At 45.0% G+C, this 18609-nt stretch overlaps 2 non-coding genes across 2 annotated transcripts; both read right to left on the bottom strand.

The window, feature by feature from the left end:
• Positions 1 to 16042: 16042 nt before the first annotated feature.
• Positions 16043 to 16124, bottom strand: TRNAL-AAG. The gene has a single exon. It is a non-coding gene; the product is annotated as a tRNA-Leu (tRNA).
• A 376-nt stretch (positions 16125 to 16500) lies between these two features.
• On the bottom strand, positions 16501 to 16572 carry TRNAP-UGG. The gene has a single exon. It is a non-coding gene; the product is annotated as a tRNA-Pro (tRNA).
• Between the last annotated feature and the right edge of the window lie 2037 nt (positions 16573 to 18609).

The raw sequence follows: 18609 nt of genomic DNA on the forward strand, positions 1-18609 counted from the left end.
ACAAGCCGCGGTAGCATTGTTGCCTCACAGCAAGAGGTTCTCCTGTTCGATTCTCGGCTGGAGTGCCTTCTGTGTGGAGTCTGCATGTCCTCCCCGCAGTCTAGTGGTGTTCAAAAGACATGCGTGAATTGGCGTGCCTTCGCTGAAAGTTGGGCATCGGGCTGGCAACTCGGCACCATAAAAATCTACCAATCATTAGCGGACCGGAGTTCCGCTGTGGCGACCCCTAACCGGGAAAAGCCGAAAAGACGAACATAATGGTATCTGAAGTCTCTTTGGTCTCAGCACCAGCATCCTTTGTCTTTTCAAATCTGAGTGCTGTGGGTTGTCGGAAGAGAAATCACTTGGTAGGGACAGCAAGTATCCCTCAGTTTGGGTCTTCCCTTCTCCATCCCTGCTGCAAAGCAGTCAATCACAGCAGACGCCTCTGACTTTGCTTGGGGAGCAGTTTCAGGAGGGATAAAAGTGCAAGGTGTGTGGGGCACGAAGGGCAGACGTAGCCACATAAATGTAAGAGGTGCTCTGATCAACTTTCTGAATCATCTTTGTTCTCTGGAACCTCTTCAAGTTGTTACAGGCAATACTACATTGATGTGTTACATCAGTATGAAAGGGGGCACCATGTTATACCCCCTTTGCAAACTTTTGATGAAAGGGGGCACCATGTTATACCCTCTTTTGCAAACTAACTGTACCAGCTTGTGATATAGCTTCACAGCAGTGTATCACTCAACAGGCATCATACATTATGTTAGAGCAGAAGTGAGTGGCAGACAAACTCTGCGGGACTAGGGAAGACCCTCAAGAATGGAAAATAGATTAGAGGGTTTTCCAGTATTTAATCCATCTGTGGGGAGTTCTTCAAGCAGACCTGCTTGCCTCCTCTCAGAACTATCTGCTGGCAAGATTCTGCTCACTGACTCCATACAAGAAGGCCTGGAAGACAGATGCGTTTTCTTTTTTCCTTTAACAGAAATGTTCCTGTATGCTTTAGCCCTTTCCACTGGTATCTAGGCTACTTCTGCAGATTCAGAAGGAATCTCTCAATGTCATTGTGGTGACTCCTTTCTGGCTCTACAGCCTTGGATCTCCCTTCTTTTGGAAAGGCCAAGGAAAATTATCACAAACCTCCTTAAACTGGATTTACTCACACAAGTACAGGTATGTCTGAGACACCGCAACTTCAATAATCATCAGTTGACTGCCTGGATGATAGGGTCTTAATTCCCTTTAAGCACCTGCCTACTGAGAAAGTGTAGCAGGTATTACTGGAGGTAAAAAAGCCTGCTACTAGAAAGTCCTGTATTAGTAAATGGAAATGGTTTTCTAGTTGGTGCCAACAACATAACCAGCAGCTATTCAGAAATAATTATTCTCTGGTTTTATAATATTTGTGAGAGTTACTGTCCTATAGCCTTTCTTACTCCCCCTTCAAGATTCATTTCACGTTCATTACAGGATGTCTGCCATGGATCCTCCTCTTTCAGTGCATTCTTATGTCAAAATGGTTTTGAAAGAGGTTTTGCATAGGCGGCCACCAAGAAAACCAGTGGCCCCTCCTTGGGAATCTTAATTTTATGCTAGAGAAGCTAATGTTTGCTCAGTTTGAGCCAGCTAACCTGGCTGACTTGAGGTTCTTAACGTGGTAAGCAGTCCTACTGATTGCTCGGACCTCTGCAATAAAAGTATCTGGGTTGCAAGCTCTTATGGTGAGTCATGCTTTCTTTGAGGACTTATCCTTTTGTGCCTAAGGTAGTATCCAGGTTTACTTTGTCAAAGTATTTATCTGCCCGTTTTCTTTCCTGAACCTAAAAACAAAGGAGAAAGGATATTACATACCTTTGATGTCCACAGACAACTCTGGTACGGTCATGACAGAACTAAAATTCTCATGTCTTCTTATCAGTTGCTCATTTTTTGTGAGGGTAAAGAAGAAAAGACAACCAGTGTCAAAATGAACTATTACCAAATGGCTGCCTAAGGCTATTAACCTTGTGTTGTTCTTATCTCAACAACACTGCTCCAGGTCTGGTCAAGGCCCACTCAGCCATGATCTTGACTTTATGGCTTTTTGGAAAGTGTTGCTGCAACTTTCTTTTCTGGACATACTTTTACAGAGCAGTATATGCTTGATTCCTTTTCTAGATCAGGCTCTACTACAACTGTTCTCCAGGGGCTTCTGGACACTTTATTTTTCCACCTCCCAAATGTTAGTAAACTAGGGTAATCTACACGTGGAGCTAAGGCTACTACAGCTGTGATCACTATGATGGACATAGTATAGTTTAGTAAGTAAACTTACCATAACAGCTGCCTTCCTCTATCCCTTTTGTTTTTTTTGTGTTTTGTTTGTGTCAGTGTGTGGGCATTTATTTTTTGATATTCCTCGCGTTGCCCTTTCAGGGCTCAACCTCACTCGTTGGCATGAAAGTCCTGAAGGGTTTGCCACGCAAACCTGTTTTATTAGTTGGAAGCTAACTGGCTGTTATATCCTGTGCAGGATATGAGCCATATAGCTAAGGCTACTGCAGCATTGATCATTCAGAAATCTATTGTTATGGTGAAATTGCTTACACAGCTGTAGTTTCTGTCTTCTTTTAGAAATTGACAGGGGCAATTACCACATGCTTCCTCACAGACTGGATTTAGTCACACAAGATCATGGGTTTTGATACATCACAGCTGCAAGCACTTGCAGTTGACTGCCTAGATGATAGAGATTTAATTATTTTTATGCAACCTTTTTATCTGAGGAGATGCAGCAGGTATTGATGGAGGTAAGAAAACCCTCTACTAGAAAATTATATGGAAGAATTTTTCATTTAGGGTGTTGTATTTCCCTGGTTTTACAGTATTTGTGAGAGTTACTGTCCTATGGCTTGTCTTGCTCATCAGTCAAGGTATATTTGTCGGCCATTTCAGCATGTCTGTCCTTGGATCCACCCTCTTTCAATGTCAAAATGTTCTTGAAAGGGGTTCTGCATGAGAAGACTGCCAGAAAAAGAGTGGCTTTTCCTTGGGATCTTAATTTTGTGTTATCATATTTATTTCGTATTCTATTACGTGTTTCATTTCAAACAGTTCATCAGGCTGACTTGAGGTTGTTGACATGGAAAGCGGTCTTAATCATTGCTCTAACCTCTACAAGAAGAGTATCTAAGTTGTAAGTGCTTATGGTGGGCCAATTTTATCTCATTTTCCAAAAGATAGGATTTCTTTGAGAAATTGTATTTTTTGCCTAAACTTGGTATCCAAGTTTACCTTATGCCAGTTTATCCATCTCCCTTTTTACTTCCCAGAACCTGAAAATGAAGGAGAAAAGATAATTCATACCTTGGATGCCTTTGTCACTCAGGTTTTATCTTGACAGATCAAAATCTTTCAGAACTTGTGTTGAGGTATTCTTTCTTGTGAAAGTAAGAAGAAAGTACAACCTGTACCTAAACAGACTGTTTCCATATGGTTGTCTCAGGCTGTTACCTTTTGGTATGTCCACCACAACAAACAATTCCAGACATGTTAAAGGCTCACTCAGCTAGGGTCTTAGCTTCACCTCATTTTCTTTAATTGTTTAATTCTAGTGGTATTGTAGAAGCAGCAACTTGGTCATGGGTGCATTCTTTTACAAAGCACTATAAACAAGACTCTTTTTAGGTCTTGGATATACTTTGCTGGGACCATTCTTCAGGGACTCATGGATCCTTATCCCTCATCCTTCCTTCTCTTAGTTTTATTCTTCAGGGGCTCCTGGATCCATATCCTTCCTCTTCCTAGTTTGGCAAGCTATGGTAATCTACTGAATTAACTTTCCAAACTCACCTCTCTAGCCTAGCCCCCAGCTTAGTTACTACCCAATCCCTCCCCATAGAGTTGTGCAAAAAAAAACAAAGTTGACCAATATACAACAGTTAGCCAATAAACCCTAAGGATTACCTCTCTTTTATTGCATTTACCAACTATTCCCACTGATTGGTTTCCTTGACAACTGCTGTTTCTATAGACAGTGTTGCCTCGGTCCGTTCGCTTTGCTCACTCCGCTCCCCTACCCTCATTCCTAGCCACCCCCGTATCACTCAAACTTATAGTTATAAACCACACCCTCCACTAATTAACACTCACAACCACCTAATCATTTAAAACTTACCATTCCCATATAAAATACTTCACCACACGCTGAACACTACACCCTTTAACAACTCCCAACCTTTACAGCTGCAGATACTACTCCTCCACAGCTATACGTCCTACTCCTATACATACCCCACTCTACCTAAACTTATAAGATGTACTCCCCACAGCATACCCAGCCTCTAAAACTAGTAATCTGAAGTAGTTAACTTCATATGTGCAGCAACCTATGGGATTCGGATCCGAGCCGGCAGTTTTAAACAGCTTTAGATCCGAGCTCCAAGCTCCTCCCCTACCCATAATCCCCTGCCAACCCTGACTGTCCTCAGATCTAGTTTGCCGCGGTTTACTTCAGCAGCTTGATCCCGAGTTCCAGGCATTGTTCGTAATTTTCGTGAGAAAATTTAACTTTTCTAACCCTTTTACTTAACTTTTGGTGTGATTGTGTTTTCAGGTCCATACTTATCCCTTAGATCCATCTTAGTTTAATTTATTTTGTCCTATATTCTAACCTCCCCCCCCTCCCTTCGTGGTTCCGTCAGGGTTGTGTGTGTGTGTTTGGGGCCTAGTGTGTGTGCGTTTTTTTCCTTCTAATATGTCTGAGGCCCCAAAGTTAGTGTTTTCGAAGTGCACCGAGTGTGGCCATAAGCTGTCCCCAGCGGATGGCCACACTCGGTGTGTGATGTGCCTTGGGGTTGAACACCTGTCCTCTGGTTGTACCATCTGTGCAGCGTTCAACCCCAGAGCACTCAAGGACCGGAGGTCTAAGCTGATTCTGGTGGGTCTTCTGCCCCCGGACTCGGCTTCTACCTCCGGTCCTCCCGTGGCTCCCGCTGCGGCTGAGGCGGCCGCCACTCCTGCTTCCCTCCCCCGGCCGGGACTCAACCACCCACCTTAGGCCCGGAGGAGAGGGGGGCTGGGAAAGAAAGGAGGAAGGAGAAGCACCACAAGCGGAGGGCCGAGGCCTCCGCTTCGGCCCCCCCCCCCGGCTAAGCGGGCTTCTCCCTCCAGGACATCTGGGTCTCCTCCTTCTCGGATCCGGTCCCCGTGCTTTTCACCGGGTCCTGAGGAGGAGGAGACCCGATCTCCGTCGAGGTAATCGAGGCGGCACTCCCGCCCCGCCTCGGTGGCCTAGTCGAGATCTACCCGAAGTCTCACCGATGCAGATTTGGACCGGATGATGAGAAGATTCCTCCGGGCCCAACTGCAGATGGGAGTGCTCCTGCCCCCCTCCTCCGGGGGGGAGTTCGACCCCCTTCTTTGCCCCGATAGCTCCTTCTCCGTCCCGTTTCCCAGGTTCGGAGTCTTCGGAGCCGGGCAGCCTTGGAGCCGGGGGTGTGTCGGTGCCGATAGTCTCGGGTACTTCGGCTCCGACACTTCCCTCGAGTCTGTCGGGTCCATTCTCTTTGGATCCGAGCTCCCGGAGCCGAGGGCTGAACTTCGGATCCGGCGGTATCGGCATGGCTTCGGCTCCGTCCATGTCGGAGCATGCTGGTCCGTCTGATCCGATCGCTTCGGCGCCGGCTCCGTTGGATCCAAGGGAGGGCCTGCTCTCGGATCCCAGAGAGAGCAGCTCTCCCTCGGCATTCGATGTGGTGGAGAGGGTTCTGTCGAGGGATTCCAGGCCCCCGGCCTTTCCACGGCTTCACCCTGCACTCCTTCTCAGTTGGGTCTGACTTCCATCACCCGGCCCCAGGGACAGCCTGCTCTAACATCCCAGGTAGTTCCATTGGAACAAGACGTTGCTGGTGAGACCTCCTCGGACAGCCCCCCTGAGGAGGTTCTTCACAAGCGAAGGTGCAAGAGGAGGCACCTGGACTCCCCCGAGTCCTTGACTGAGGACACGGATTTGGAGGAAGGGGAAGGTTCCCCAAGATCACCCCCCCCCCCGAAGATGTCTCATTTGGTGACATTATGGAGATGCTCAGAATTAGGGGGGGGGTGGTCTGCCCCAAAGCCTACCTCGGACGAATCCGTGTTCCTGGAGGCGTTTGAAGCAGGCCCGTCTACCTCTTGGGTGTCCCCTCTGGCCGACCCCCTGGTAGACTTGATTACTACCAGGGCATGGAAGGAGCCGGACACTGTGGAGCCAGTCCCCAAGCGCCCGGACAAGATTCTCAGCCCACCCTCCGACAAATCCCACTGGAGCAAAGGCCCCCATGTAGATGCCATGTTGGTGGCAGCGGCCACCAAGAGGGAACTTGCTCAGGAGAGCCCCTCAGTTCATCCCCCGAGCAAGGAGTCTCGGTCGATGGACCGCCTAGGGAAGCGGGTGTTTAGTTCGGCTACCTTCTCTGTGAGGTCGCTGAACTACATGGCACATGTGCTACGACTGCAGCGGGACCTTATCAAAGAGTACGTTGCGTTGCCCCCCGAGTCCATGTCGGCGGACAAACAGTTGCACTCCACCCGGATGGCCACTCTATGATCCATATCTAACACCTCTATGCGGCTACTGTCTCATGCCACGGAAGGAGCCACTAGAGCCAGCGGAGCGGGCCTCGTTATGAGACGTCAGGCCTGGCTCCGGCACTGTGATTTCGCAGAACCCTTTAAGGTGTCTTTCGCTAATGCCCCTTTTAATGGTTCTGCCGTCTTCGGCAAAACCGTGTGAGATACTTTGGTCCAGAGCGAAAAGGACGGGAAGACATTGTCTGCCGTCGGAGTCCGCTTCTCTGCTCCCCAGAGGTCCTTCTCTAAGAACCAAAAGGGACAGAAGAAGATGTGGTTCCGGAAGTCGCAACAGTCTCGTCCCGCTCCGGACTCCCAGCCCTTCCACGGCAGAGGAGGGCAGGGTGGACGCCGCACAAGAGGCAGAGGGGGCCCGCGGAACTTTGGATCAAGAGAACCCTTCTCGGACCAACCCACGCAACACCCCTGAGGGGTTGCCCGACTGCTCCACTCTGGAGGCAGTTGGGCGTTTCTCGAAGCACCCAGCAGCTTGAGAGTCCATCACGACAGACCACTGGGTGCTTCACATCATATCCAGAGGATATCAGATTCCCTTCTCTCGCTACCCAGGCAGCCCCAGATACCTCCCCAATGTCCCACCCGATCAGAGGGAGGCCACAGCAATGGAAATCCAACACTTGCTGGAAAAAGAGCCATCCAACACGTCCCCCCAGACCAGTGCGGGTCCGGGTTTTACTCCAGGTTCTTCTTGGTGCCAAAAAAGACAGGGGACTTAAGACCAATCCCCGACCACTCTTCCCTGAATCGTGTCAGTAACCAAAGAGAAGTTCCGCATGGTCACTCTTCAATCCATTCTCCCCCTTTTACGGGAGAATGATTGGATGTGCTCGATAGACCTCAAGGATGCGTACTACCACATTCTGATGGACAGGCTATCCAGGAGGTTCCTCCGCTTCCGGCTACCAATTCAGGGTCCTCCCCTTTGGTCTCACCACAGCCCCCAGGGTGTTCACCAAAGTGTTAGCAGTGATAGCGGCCCACGTGAGGCTCCAGGGAATTCAGGTCTTTCCGTGCCTGGATGACTGGCTCCTGACCGCCCCGACAAGGCATCTACTCTGCGCAGCCAGAAACTACTTTCTTCGTCTAGCTCCCCGGCTGGGGATCACTATCAACATAGAGAAGTCGTCTCTTACTCCGACTCAGACTATAGACTTCATAGGGGCCAGATTAGACACGAACAAACTCCTAGCTTTCTTGACCTCAGACCGGCTACTAACCCTGAGGCTACACGTGCAAGCCATTCTGCAATCTCCAGCTCCCCCGGCAGAATTGGTCCTGAGGGCTCTGGGCTCGATGGCGGCAGCAATCAACCTATTACCAATGGCTCGGTTGAACATGAGGGTCTTACAATGGACCCTTCAGGTGCAGTGGTCCTTTCTTCACTATCCTCTGAGCCATCCCGTTCCACTCAGCAGGGCTTGCAAGAGGGCCCTCCTATGGTGGCTCCAATCCCCGGACCTCCAGCAAGGACGCCCCTTTTCTATGACCCCTCCACTAGCCACGGTGACCATGGACGCCTCCCGCCATGGGTGGGGTGGGGCATTGTTCGGGCAGGACAGTCCAAGGCACGTGGGACCTCACGGAGACCTCACTGCATATCAACGTCCTAGAGATGAGAGCAGTGCTGTTAGCGTTGCAAGCACTTCAGGACCTTCTTCCTGTAGGAACGATTGCGATTCAGACGGACAATATGTCAGTTGTCTGGTACATCAAGAAACAGGGGGGAACCAGGTCTTACCCACTCTGCCGAGAGGCCATGAGGGTGTGGGAATGGGCGATCTCCACCAACCGCTTTTTCGTAGCAACGCACATTCCGGGACGGTCCAACATCCTAGCGGACAAACTAAGTCGCACCATCCTGTTGCCATACGAGTGGTCTCTGAATCCTGAGATAGCAAATTGGATTTTCGCCAAATGGGGTCAACCCTGTTGCGATCTCTTTGCCTCTCCCTCGAACACAAAATGTTACGACTACTTCGCTCTCATTTCCCCCTCTGGGGAACCCCCGAGAGATGCTCTGGTGCATGCTTGGCCTCCCGGTCTTCTTTATGCTTACCCTCCTCTTCCCTTGATGCTGAAGTTTCTTCAGAAAGCCAGTCAGTTGGGGAGCAGGATTATCCTCATTGCCCCGTTTTGGCCTCGTCAAACCTGGTTCTCTTACCTTTGGTCTCATCTGGTGAATCCTCCTTGGATTCTGGATCCCAGTCCGGATCTAATATCCCACCCCCTAGATCTCCCAGTCCCGAACCTGGTCAACCTCAAGCTCACAGCTTGGCTGCTCCAGTTCCACTCGTAGCTAGGACTCCCAGCATCTCTTCCCCAGTTAAAACTATTCTAGTAGCAGCACACAAGCCTTCTACTAGAAAGATCTATAGCAGCAAATGGAAATGTTTCTCCATTTGGGCGGAACGCAAAAATATGGATCCTTTTACAGCTCCCTTGCCCGTTGTATTAGACTTTCTGTCAGGACTGTTCCATCAGGGGGCTAGCTCCTCCACAGTCAAGGTTCAACTAGCAGCTGTCTCTCATTATCAAGTGGGAAACGAACTGGGCCCTTAGATCATCACGAAATTATGCAAGACCTTTTTGAAGGGCACCTTTCTGCTCAGACCGCCACAGTGAAGGATGTAGTCCCTCCTTGGGATTTAACGCTGGTGCTTCAGGCCTTGACAGCTCCCCCGTTTGAGCCTGCAGCTACAGTAGACCTTAAATTCTTGTCATGGAAAACGGCCTTTCTTGTCGCTATCACCTCGGCTCGAAGGGTCTCTGAACTACAGGCCCTCTGTGTAAAACCCCCATACTTGACCTTTCACAAGGATAGAGTTTACCTCAGGACCAATCCCTCCTTTCTTCCCAAGGTTGCATCTGAGTCTAATATTAACCAGTCCATCAACCTGCCAGTCTTTTTTCCTAATCACCATAACAAAGGGGAATACAAATTACACTCATTGGATGTGCATAGACAACTTTGCTTCTACATCCACAGGACATCTGGTCATAGGAAATCCGACCAGTTGTTCATCTCCTTTGCCAAATTTAATTTGGGTAAATCTGTGTCTAAAGTCACACTGTCTACATGGATTTTGCAGTGTATCCTTTTAGCATATGAAAGTTCGGGCAGGTCCGCACCTCAGAGAGTCCATGCCCACTCTACTCGTTCTGTGTGTACCTCTGCGGCTTTTAGAACTAGAGTCTCTTTGGATGATATTTGCTTGGCAGCCACTTGGGCCTCATCTCATACCTTTATCAATCACTATAAATTGGACATTGTCTCCAGAGGGAGAGCATCCTTTGGCTCTGCAGTGCTCCGGAACATCCTTCCATGAAGACCACCCAAGACCCGTCCCATAGGTTGCTGCACAAATGAAGTTAACTACTTCAGATTAAGAAGTTATGTGCTCACCATAACGTTCCATCTGAGTAGGTAAACTTCATTTGTCAGCAACCGTCCCTCCCTCCTGCCCCCTCACTTGTGAATGTCTTCATACTCAGGTCCATGGGGTTTACCCACTTATCTTGAGAATGATATTTTTATAGCAGTCTCTGCTGTTAGGCAAACTTGATCTGAGGTCAGTCAGGGTTGGCAGGGGATTAAGGGTAGGGGGAGGAGCTTAGAGCTTGGATCTAAAGCTGTTGAAAACTGCCGTCTCGGATCCGAATCCCATAGGTTGCTGACAAATGAAGTTTACCTATTCAGATGGAACGTTATGGTGAGTACATAACTTCTTATTATACTCACCAACTACCTTATCTCTACTCCTGCTCTCCATCCACTCCTCTTATCACACTAAACTTTATATCAACAACACAATGGCAAACAGAATCCACAGCCAGTTTCATAAAACTAAGAAATTTCCCTATATCACTATCTGACCTCACCTCCTCCCAACCTCTTTCATACTTTTATAATAAAACTAACCCTCACTCTTCCCAAAAACAAACCAGAATACTACACACACTTAATAAACTCTGCCTACACCTACTCCAAAAACTCTCCTGCTGTGGATACATGCACCCTAATCCAGGTCCCAAGTGATCAAGCACAAATAACTTAAATCGGACTATTGCTGTATACCTGAAACCTACCTCTTCTCTCCTCCTCTTAAACATCAATGCAAGAAGTGTTCTTAACAAAATTCAGGACCTTCATGCCCTGCTAGCCTTATACAAACCGGAGACAGCTGGGTTAACTGAAACTTGGATTAAGCCAGAACATCACAATAATGGGATTACTCCACCTGGATATAATATTATATGTCATGGCAGAGCAAGGAAAAGAGGAGGCGTAGCCATACTTTGCCAAAATCATCTCACAATAGAACAATTTGAGTGCAATTCCCAAGAAATCAAAGATATAGAACTAATATTTGCTTAAACTAAGACTAAATAATAACATTACTACACTGGAAAGCCTGCTATACTGGATGTCTACCTCCCTTCCACAGAAAACTATATTATTAGGAGACTTTAATATTGACTGGGCTGACTGCTCCAGTCACAACCCCTCTACCCATATCAACCTACATGGGTTTACCCAAATTATATCTACCCCCACTAGAACTGACAAGACATCCAAACGACAGTCCATCTTAGACTGGATATTGCTATCAGACCCTGCTCTCATACAACAGTCAGGCTGTCTCCCAGACAGTCTGAGTGACCATCAAGCAGCCTACCTTATTAGGAAGAGATCCCACCACACCACCCATCCCACTCTAAGGGTAGCACGGAACAAAAAGAACTTCAAAGCTAATGACCTAATCAAAGTACTAAAATTCAGTAACTCAACTACCTCTAGATGAAGCCTTGCGATACTTTAACTCATCTTTCCTTAAAATCCTAAATGAGCATGCACCATCCAGAACCATTAGAGTCAAATCTAACTATGCCCCTTGGCTTACAAAAGAGACAAAAACTATAATGAAAGATAGGGACAAAGCCTGGTTACAGTTTCATAAACACAAAACCACTTCCTTGAAACAAAACTATTTAGAACTCCACAACATAGCCAAAAACAGATTAAACTAGATAATGCTAATTACTATAAAACCATGCAAGAAAAATTTGCTTATAACCCTCAAAAATTCTTGGCCACAATAAATAGTTTACTGTACCCTGGAAAATCTACCACCCCTGCCCCTGTCTTACCAAATAGCCATGATAACACCCCCACACAATTCAACAACTTCTTTACTGAAATAAATCTAAGCCCTAGCCAACACCCAAAATTGTACTACCAACCCCATACCAAAACTCACCCATACCCACCTCAATGAAGAAAACAATTCCTATAGCTTTTCCCTGCACCCAGTGTCTCCTAAAACTACTACTAAACTCCTGAAAAAACTTAAAACCAACCACACTAGCAGCAGACAAACTTCCAGCTGACTTCCTTGAGATAACAGCTGAGGCCATAGCCTATCCCATATCCAGTCTCATAAATAGGTCAATATCTTAATGCACAGTACCCACCTTGTGGAAAACATCACATATTATTACACTCCACAAAGGAGGCAAATCCCTAGAGCTCACCAACTACCGCCCAATAGCAATTCTATCACCTTTATCAAAAATATTAGAGAGAATAGTTCACTCTCAACTAATGCAGTACCTCCTGAAAAATAGCCTACTATCTAATTCTCAGCACAGCTTTAGACCTTCCCGTAGCACTACCACAGCACTACTCTCATTTACCAACATAGTCAATCACGTAGAAACAAGGGACTATTAGTATCCTCCATATTCCTAGACTTATCTAAAGCCTTCGACATGTTAAACCATAGTATTCTGCTCGAAACTCTATCTACCCTTAACATAAACTCTTCCACTATATCATGGTTTAGTAACTACAAGCAGTGATATGGCAGGACCAATTGTAATCCTTATTATCGGTATCCATAGGTGTCCCTCAAGGATCCATTCTTGGTCCTTTGCTGTTCTCCCTAGTTACAAACCAGATAGCTGCATCCTCAGTCTCTGCCACAGTAGTGCAATACATAGACGACACCACCATTATATGTGCCGCCCCTACCGTAAATGAACTACAAAACATAACTCAAAAGAACTTTGCTTTAGCTGAAGCATGGTTCATCAACATCAAACTTCTTAATCCCAAAAAAAAAAAAAAACAACCTAATTCTGTTCGGCCCTAGTAGACCTCCTCATCTAAGCAGTGATTTCATCGTAATCTCCAAAGATAACATCAAAATCACCCCAGCAACCCACACAAAACTGCTAGGGGTAGTAATTGATAACCTCAGATTTGACATTCACGTAGCCCAAACAATCAAGAAAGTAAACAAAAAGCTGGGTCTCCTTTATAGAAGCAAACAGTTCATGAGCAAGAATATCAAATCCACAGTTTCAAGAACTCATCTCTTATCCATCCTCCTTAATGACCTCCCTATGCTGACAAATCTTCGCCACAGCGAACTTAACAAGATGGAATCTTGTTACAACAAGATTGCCAAGTTCACATCTGAGGCTTGTCATAGATCCCATCACTGTCTTACCCTGAAGCAGCTCAACTTGCTTGAGCTGCCCCATCTACTGCTACTTAATCAACTCTCAACAGGACACAGACTGTACTACTTGCCTGACAAAACCCCAGCACTACATTACAACCACCAGAACCTTAAGATCTAATAACCAAAATCTTATAAATGTCATCAAACACAAAAATGATGCCGGTAAATCTTTTTTTGCCTGCACTAGAGCCAGAATCTGGAACCAACTCCCAAACCACATCTACAACCTCTGCCTTTCCATTTAAAAAAACTCCTCAGAACCCACTATTCAAACAACTGGCTTTGCTCTTGTGTCCCCCCAGGTTAAACCACACCACTGCACTGTTGCATGAATTCTTCTGCTAAGGATCACCCGTTTCTTCCTCTAGTTACTCCGGTATACCTGTTTTACCCCAAACATAAGGGCTTTTCAGAATGAACTGCTATCTAAACTTTTGTACTTTTTTTCTCAATTATTGTACTACTTTTAGTCTTATAATGTACTGCATATGTTCCTTATAACAAGAAATGGTTAAACTCTATTACATGCTGAAATGTAGTCTTGTAATGTACTGTATATATTCCTTTCAACAGTAAGTTGTTAATATCTGCATATTGCATGCTGAAATGTATTCTTAGATGTAAGTTCAAATCCTCACTTATGTACTGTACTGTATTTGGAGCTTTTCTCCCCGGGCCACCACTGAAAATGGACCTGTGTCCAGTCGGACTTTCCTGGTTATCAAATGTAAAATAAATGAATAAATACATTTAATTAGCTGCATTGAAATGTCAGATCTTTATAACTGTTGTTATGAACAAAGGGTATTCTGTTTAAGTCTGCAAAATACGATCATTTTTCTGCAGTCCAATGTTGGATTATTTTTTTGTGTGCACAAGATAGGTTTATAGATAATTACTAAACACTTATTGACAAGTACAACAAAAGGAGGAAGCTACTACAAGATAGAGCAAAATCCTTAAAAGGTAAGACACCTTTGATCACTATAAGTAAAAAACTAAGAGCTCTCATAAAATCATCCAAAGCAAATTTTGAGAGAAAAATAGCTAAAGACTCAAAAGACAATCATAAGGCCTTCTTTAGCTATGTTAGAAACCTGGGAGGAAACTCCCAGATATGCTCAGAACTAGTTCAAAATGATGTGAAGATTACTGATCCTACAGACATTGCCAACATACTGGCTGACAGGTTCAGTGCAAACTGCAGCCCCCAAACATCTCCAACGCCCAAGTGAGAACTGCTCTCCAAAGCAAAACACAGCATCCATGGGACCTGATGGTGTCCCCGGCTGTGTGCTCCACTACTACTCAAGGGAATTAAACCCACAGCTAGGACAGCTGTTTAATCATAGTCTTACCTCTGGATGCATTCAGGGAGGTGGCGCGCGCAACTGTGGTCCCACCATTAGCTTGACAAGCCTTATCTGCAAAGCCATGGAGAGGATCATAATGGACCTCATAAATAAAGACATAGGAATTTGCAGACTTTGGATCCATCCCAGTTTGGCTTTGTCAAAGGCAGATCATGCCTTCTAAACTTGGTTGACTTTTCAAACAGTCACCAAAGCCATTGATGAGGAAAGGCAGTCCATTATCATTGAAAAACTCATCAGCTTAAATGTTAACCCATACATCACAAGATGGGTTGCAAACTGGCTGAGTGACAGAACCCACAGGGTCAGAGTTGCTGGCGCCATGTCAGACTCAAAGCCTGTCACAAGTGGTGTACCACAGGGCTCAGTCCTGGGCCCACTCTTGTTTGGCATCTACTTTTCCAGTACAAGCAAACACAGGAGGGTTATGGCTGACAAAGTTTGCAGATGACTGCAAACTGGGCCATAGTAGAAAACACATCTGACACAGATATCCTTCAGAAGGGTCTCACAGAAACGGATAACTGGTGCCAGAGCCATGGCCTAAAGTTAAATGCCAAAAATGCATAGTCATACCCTTCGAAAAACAAGGTTACCCCTAGCTACCAAATAGGTGGCAATCCACTGAGCACAGAAGAAGTTATCAGGGACCTGGGGACCCAGGTTGATAGTAGTCTGTCATTCGACACCCATGTAGCTAAAGTAGTTAGGAAGACCTTCTACATTGCCCACCTTATCATGAAGGGATTCTCATCTAGATCAAGGGAGGTCATAGTCTCCCTATACTCATCACTCATCAGACCAATGATTGAGTACAATGCCCCATTCGGAATGTATCTGACCCGACACTTGCAGCAGCTGGAGAGGCCACAAAAGTTCCTCACCAAAAGGATAAAGGGTCTCAAACATCTGTCCTATGCTGCCCGACTGAAAGAACTCCAGCTCTATTCAGTCGCCACCGCTTGCTCAGAGGTGACCTTTGCCTAACATACAAGGCCATGTCATACCCAGATTTGATGAATATGCTTCACCTCAAAAATCTAGATCCGTCAGAGCCACAAGGGCGAGACTTAAACCTCCGACACGGCTATTAATAGGGGCGTGCTGGAGGGATAGATTCATCACCCAAAGACTCCTATGCTGTGGAATAAAATCCCGGTATATGTGAGGCAGAGCACCTCGCTGGCCTTGTTCAAGAGAAATCTTGACCAATGGATGGGAGATCGCAGATATACCCCAGGGATTACCTCAGTGTCACTGCTCGACAGAGGCACAGCAAAATAATGGGTATAGTTCCCCATACTAAAGGGGTGGCGTAAGCCACAAAACTATGGGCTAGGCTTGTAAATGCCCTTGGGCAGATAGCCTAGTATGAACCTATGAACCTATGAATTGGGGCTAAGCTCCTTAATAGTCTCTTGGACTATGTGATTTACTTGAAGTCTCATACTAGGAAAATTAAGTTGGAAAGATTCAAACCCTGTATCCTTGAAACAGGAAGCAGCTATAGTACTCTGACAACTGCCAGACAAAAATTGTACTTGGCAGTGGTGGGATTCGAACCCACGCCCCCGAAGAGACTGGAGCCTTAATCCAGCGCCTTAGACCGCTCGGCCACACTACCTTGTCTTGCTAACAAATGTGTACTCTGTCTTGTTTATGTTAAAGCTGTACAGTACTTTATATTATAATATCGGTATTGTTCACTTTTTCTCCTGATGTCATCGGCATGTAATGGTCAATAGATTACACCACCTACCCCATCAATAAATGCAAACAAATAAATAAGTAACTTTATTTGCCTATATAAATAAATAACGTCATTGATTTTTTGTAGTTATGTTCTTTGTTTCAAGCTTTTATTGTTTGACCTTTTTTGATCTCTGTGAAGATTTTCTCCTAGGACTTTTGTTGAAATTGTCAGCTTTCGAGTTAACTGACATTTAAGTTACATTCCTTACTATGTATGTTTTTGCAAATCTCCTGGAAAGAGAAAAGCAGGGCTCATCCAGGATTTGAACCTGGGACCTCTCGCGCCCAAAGCGAGAATCATATCCCTAGACCAACAAGCCACATATTTTGATATTATTATTATTGTTGTTATTATTGTTGTTGTTGTTATTATTATTCCCCTTGAATTAACACATGATGAATATAACCAGTTTTGTATAATTGTTTTGCAGCTGTGGGTCTGATTTTCAAACTGTGGCACTTTTTTCATAAATGAAAGAAGCGGTCTTTAAGTATGTTTATACCTCTGCTACTTCACACATGTTAATGGGGTTACTGTTTCATAAAAGCTTTATTCACCTTTGGCTATGTCAAGCAGTATGCAGATTTGAGCTGTGCCTTACATATGTCTGTATTATGTGTGCAGCAGTACAGTCATATTCAAGACTTGGCCCCTTATTTTGGCCCTTGAGTCCTCTAGGTAGGTGTTGGAAGGGGGTGATTACTGAGAATTAAGGACATTATTGTGATACTTTGTTTCTGTGGCGTTAAGCCTGTGATACATAGATTAAGTTTACTAATGGTAGCACAGTGATTTCTCTGTGTTGGTATTGTTGTAACTGTGTTCTGATTTAGAAGGACGGCTAATACTTGACAGTAAATGAAATAGCATTTAAAAGAATATAATATACACAATAAAATGGAATGTATTTCTCTGAATTAAGACAAGGTTTTTTTTTTATATTGCATGTTTCTGTCTAGCTACATGACAGTCAGCTGGAAGGCATCATAGTATGTGGTGGTAAAGCCTAAATAGGCTGAGAATGACTTTTCTGACATTTCTTTTTCCATCTGTTAAATATGAGATTAAAAAAAGTGAGATATGTAATAATGGGAGAGAATGGAAGATGAGTTTCTGGCTAAACAATAATGGTGAGATAGAAATAGGTTACTTGTTGAGCATGTGGGGCAATAGAGTGGCTCTGGACACAGAAGTGGCAGAGCATGTGATTTCAAGGAGGAAAATGAGGAAGGAAGGCTGCAAGGAGAAATGTGGGAGATAGAAATAGCAGTGGGACTGGCTTAAAAAGGGGGAAAGGAATAGTACTTTGAGGAAGAAGCAGGAGACCAATAGTCTGGATGGGGCAAGTAAAAAGTTTGGAGCAAAGGCAGAAGACACTGCTAATGGTTAGTAGAAGAGTACAGGCAAGTGAAACATGGCATAGGCCAAGATGAAGGAAGAAGGTGGGGTATGTATTCAAGAAAGAGGTGAGAGGGAGAAGAAGCCAAGGTGGAGAAACAGGTGCAAACTGTGAAGACTGGGTGAAGATGGGTGAAGGCTGCCAGCCTAGCCAGATAGAATTTTAGAGATACTTCTATCATCTGTAAATTTTAATGTAAACCACAGGCTTGTTGTCTTAAATGGTAAAAATAGTGTTACATGTAGAACTGGAAAATAATGTAACAACACTGCACTCTACTGACCAAGTAAAGCTTGTTGTGACCCTTTGATGTTAAAACTCAAAGCCAGTAAGTCTAGATTGAGGCATCCTGCCTATTGTTTTAAGGCCAGAGTTAATGGCCAGAATTTGCATGCATAAATGTCCTTTATTGCTCTGGTTTCTGCCCAGAGGTGAAGAATGTAAATGTAGTTTCTGTTAGCATGGGAACCCAGGGAAGTGTGAAGAATGATATAATGTGAACCAGGAATGTGATTTTAAAAATAGAGAGAGTCAGAGAGCATTAAGCATTTTTGACTTGACCATCCAACTCACCAGCACTGTCTTGCTTTGTATGTAAGTTTATCTTAGACTTGTGTTTTCTCTTAGAAATGGCTAGAAACTAGAAATATTACACTAAGTGTTTTTCTGTGATGTCAGAACTGTACTACTGAATTATTTTAAGTATTTCTCTGTGATCTCTGAACTCTTGACTAGTACTGTATAGTAAAAAGTATTGTCTTGTGTTTTGACTATTTGTTATTAAATATTTTAAACCCTTTCAACTGTGGCTGTTTTTGTAGAGATAATTTAAGCTCTTTATAGTACTTGCATGTCTTTGGTAAAATTGTACAAAGCCACTAAAATAGCTTTAGCCCTGGGCTATTCTACCAATTGGATAATAATATTGCACAGTAATAATTGGACACCATTTTTAAG

The sequence above is a fragment of the Protopterus annectens genome, chromosome 16.part0 (assembly GCF_019279795.1).
Source record: "Protopterus annectens isolate FY-2018-M chromosome 16.part0, PAN1.0, whole genome shotgun sequence".
Classification (NCBI taxonomy): Eukaryota; Metazoa; Chordata; order Ceratodontiformes; family Protopteridae; genus Protopterus; species Protopterus annectens.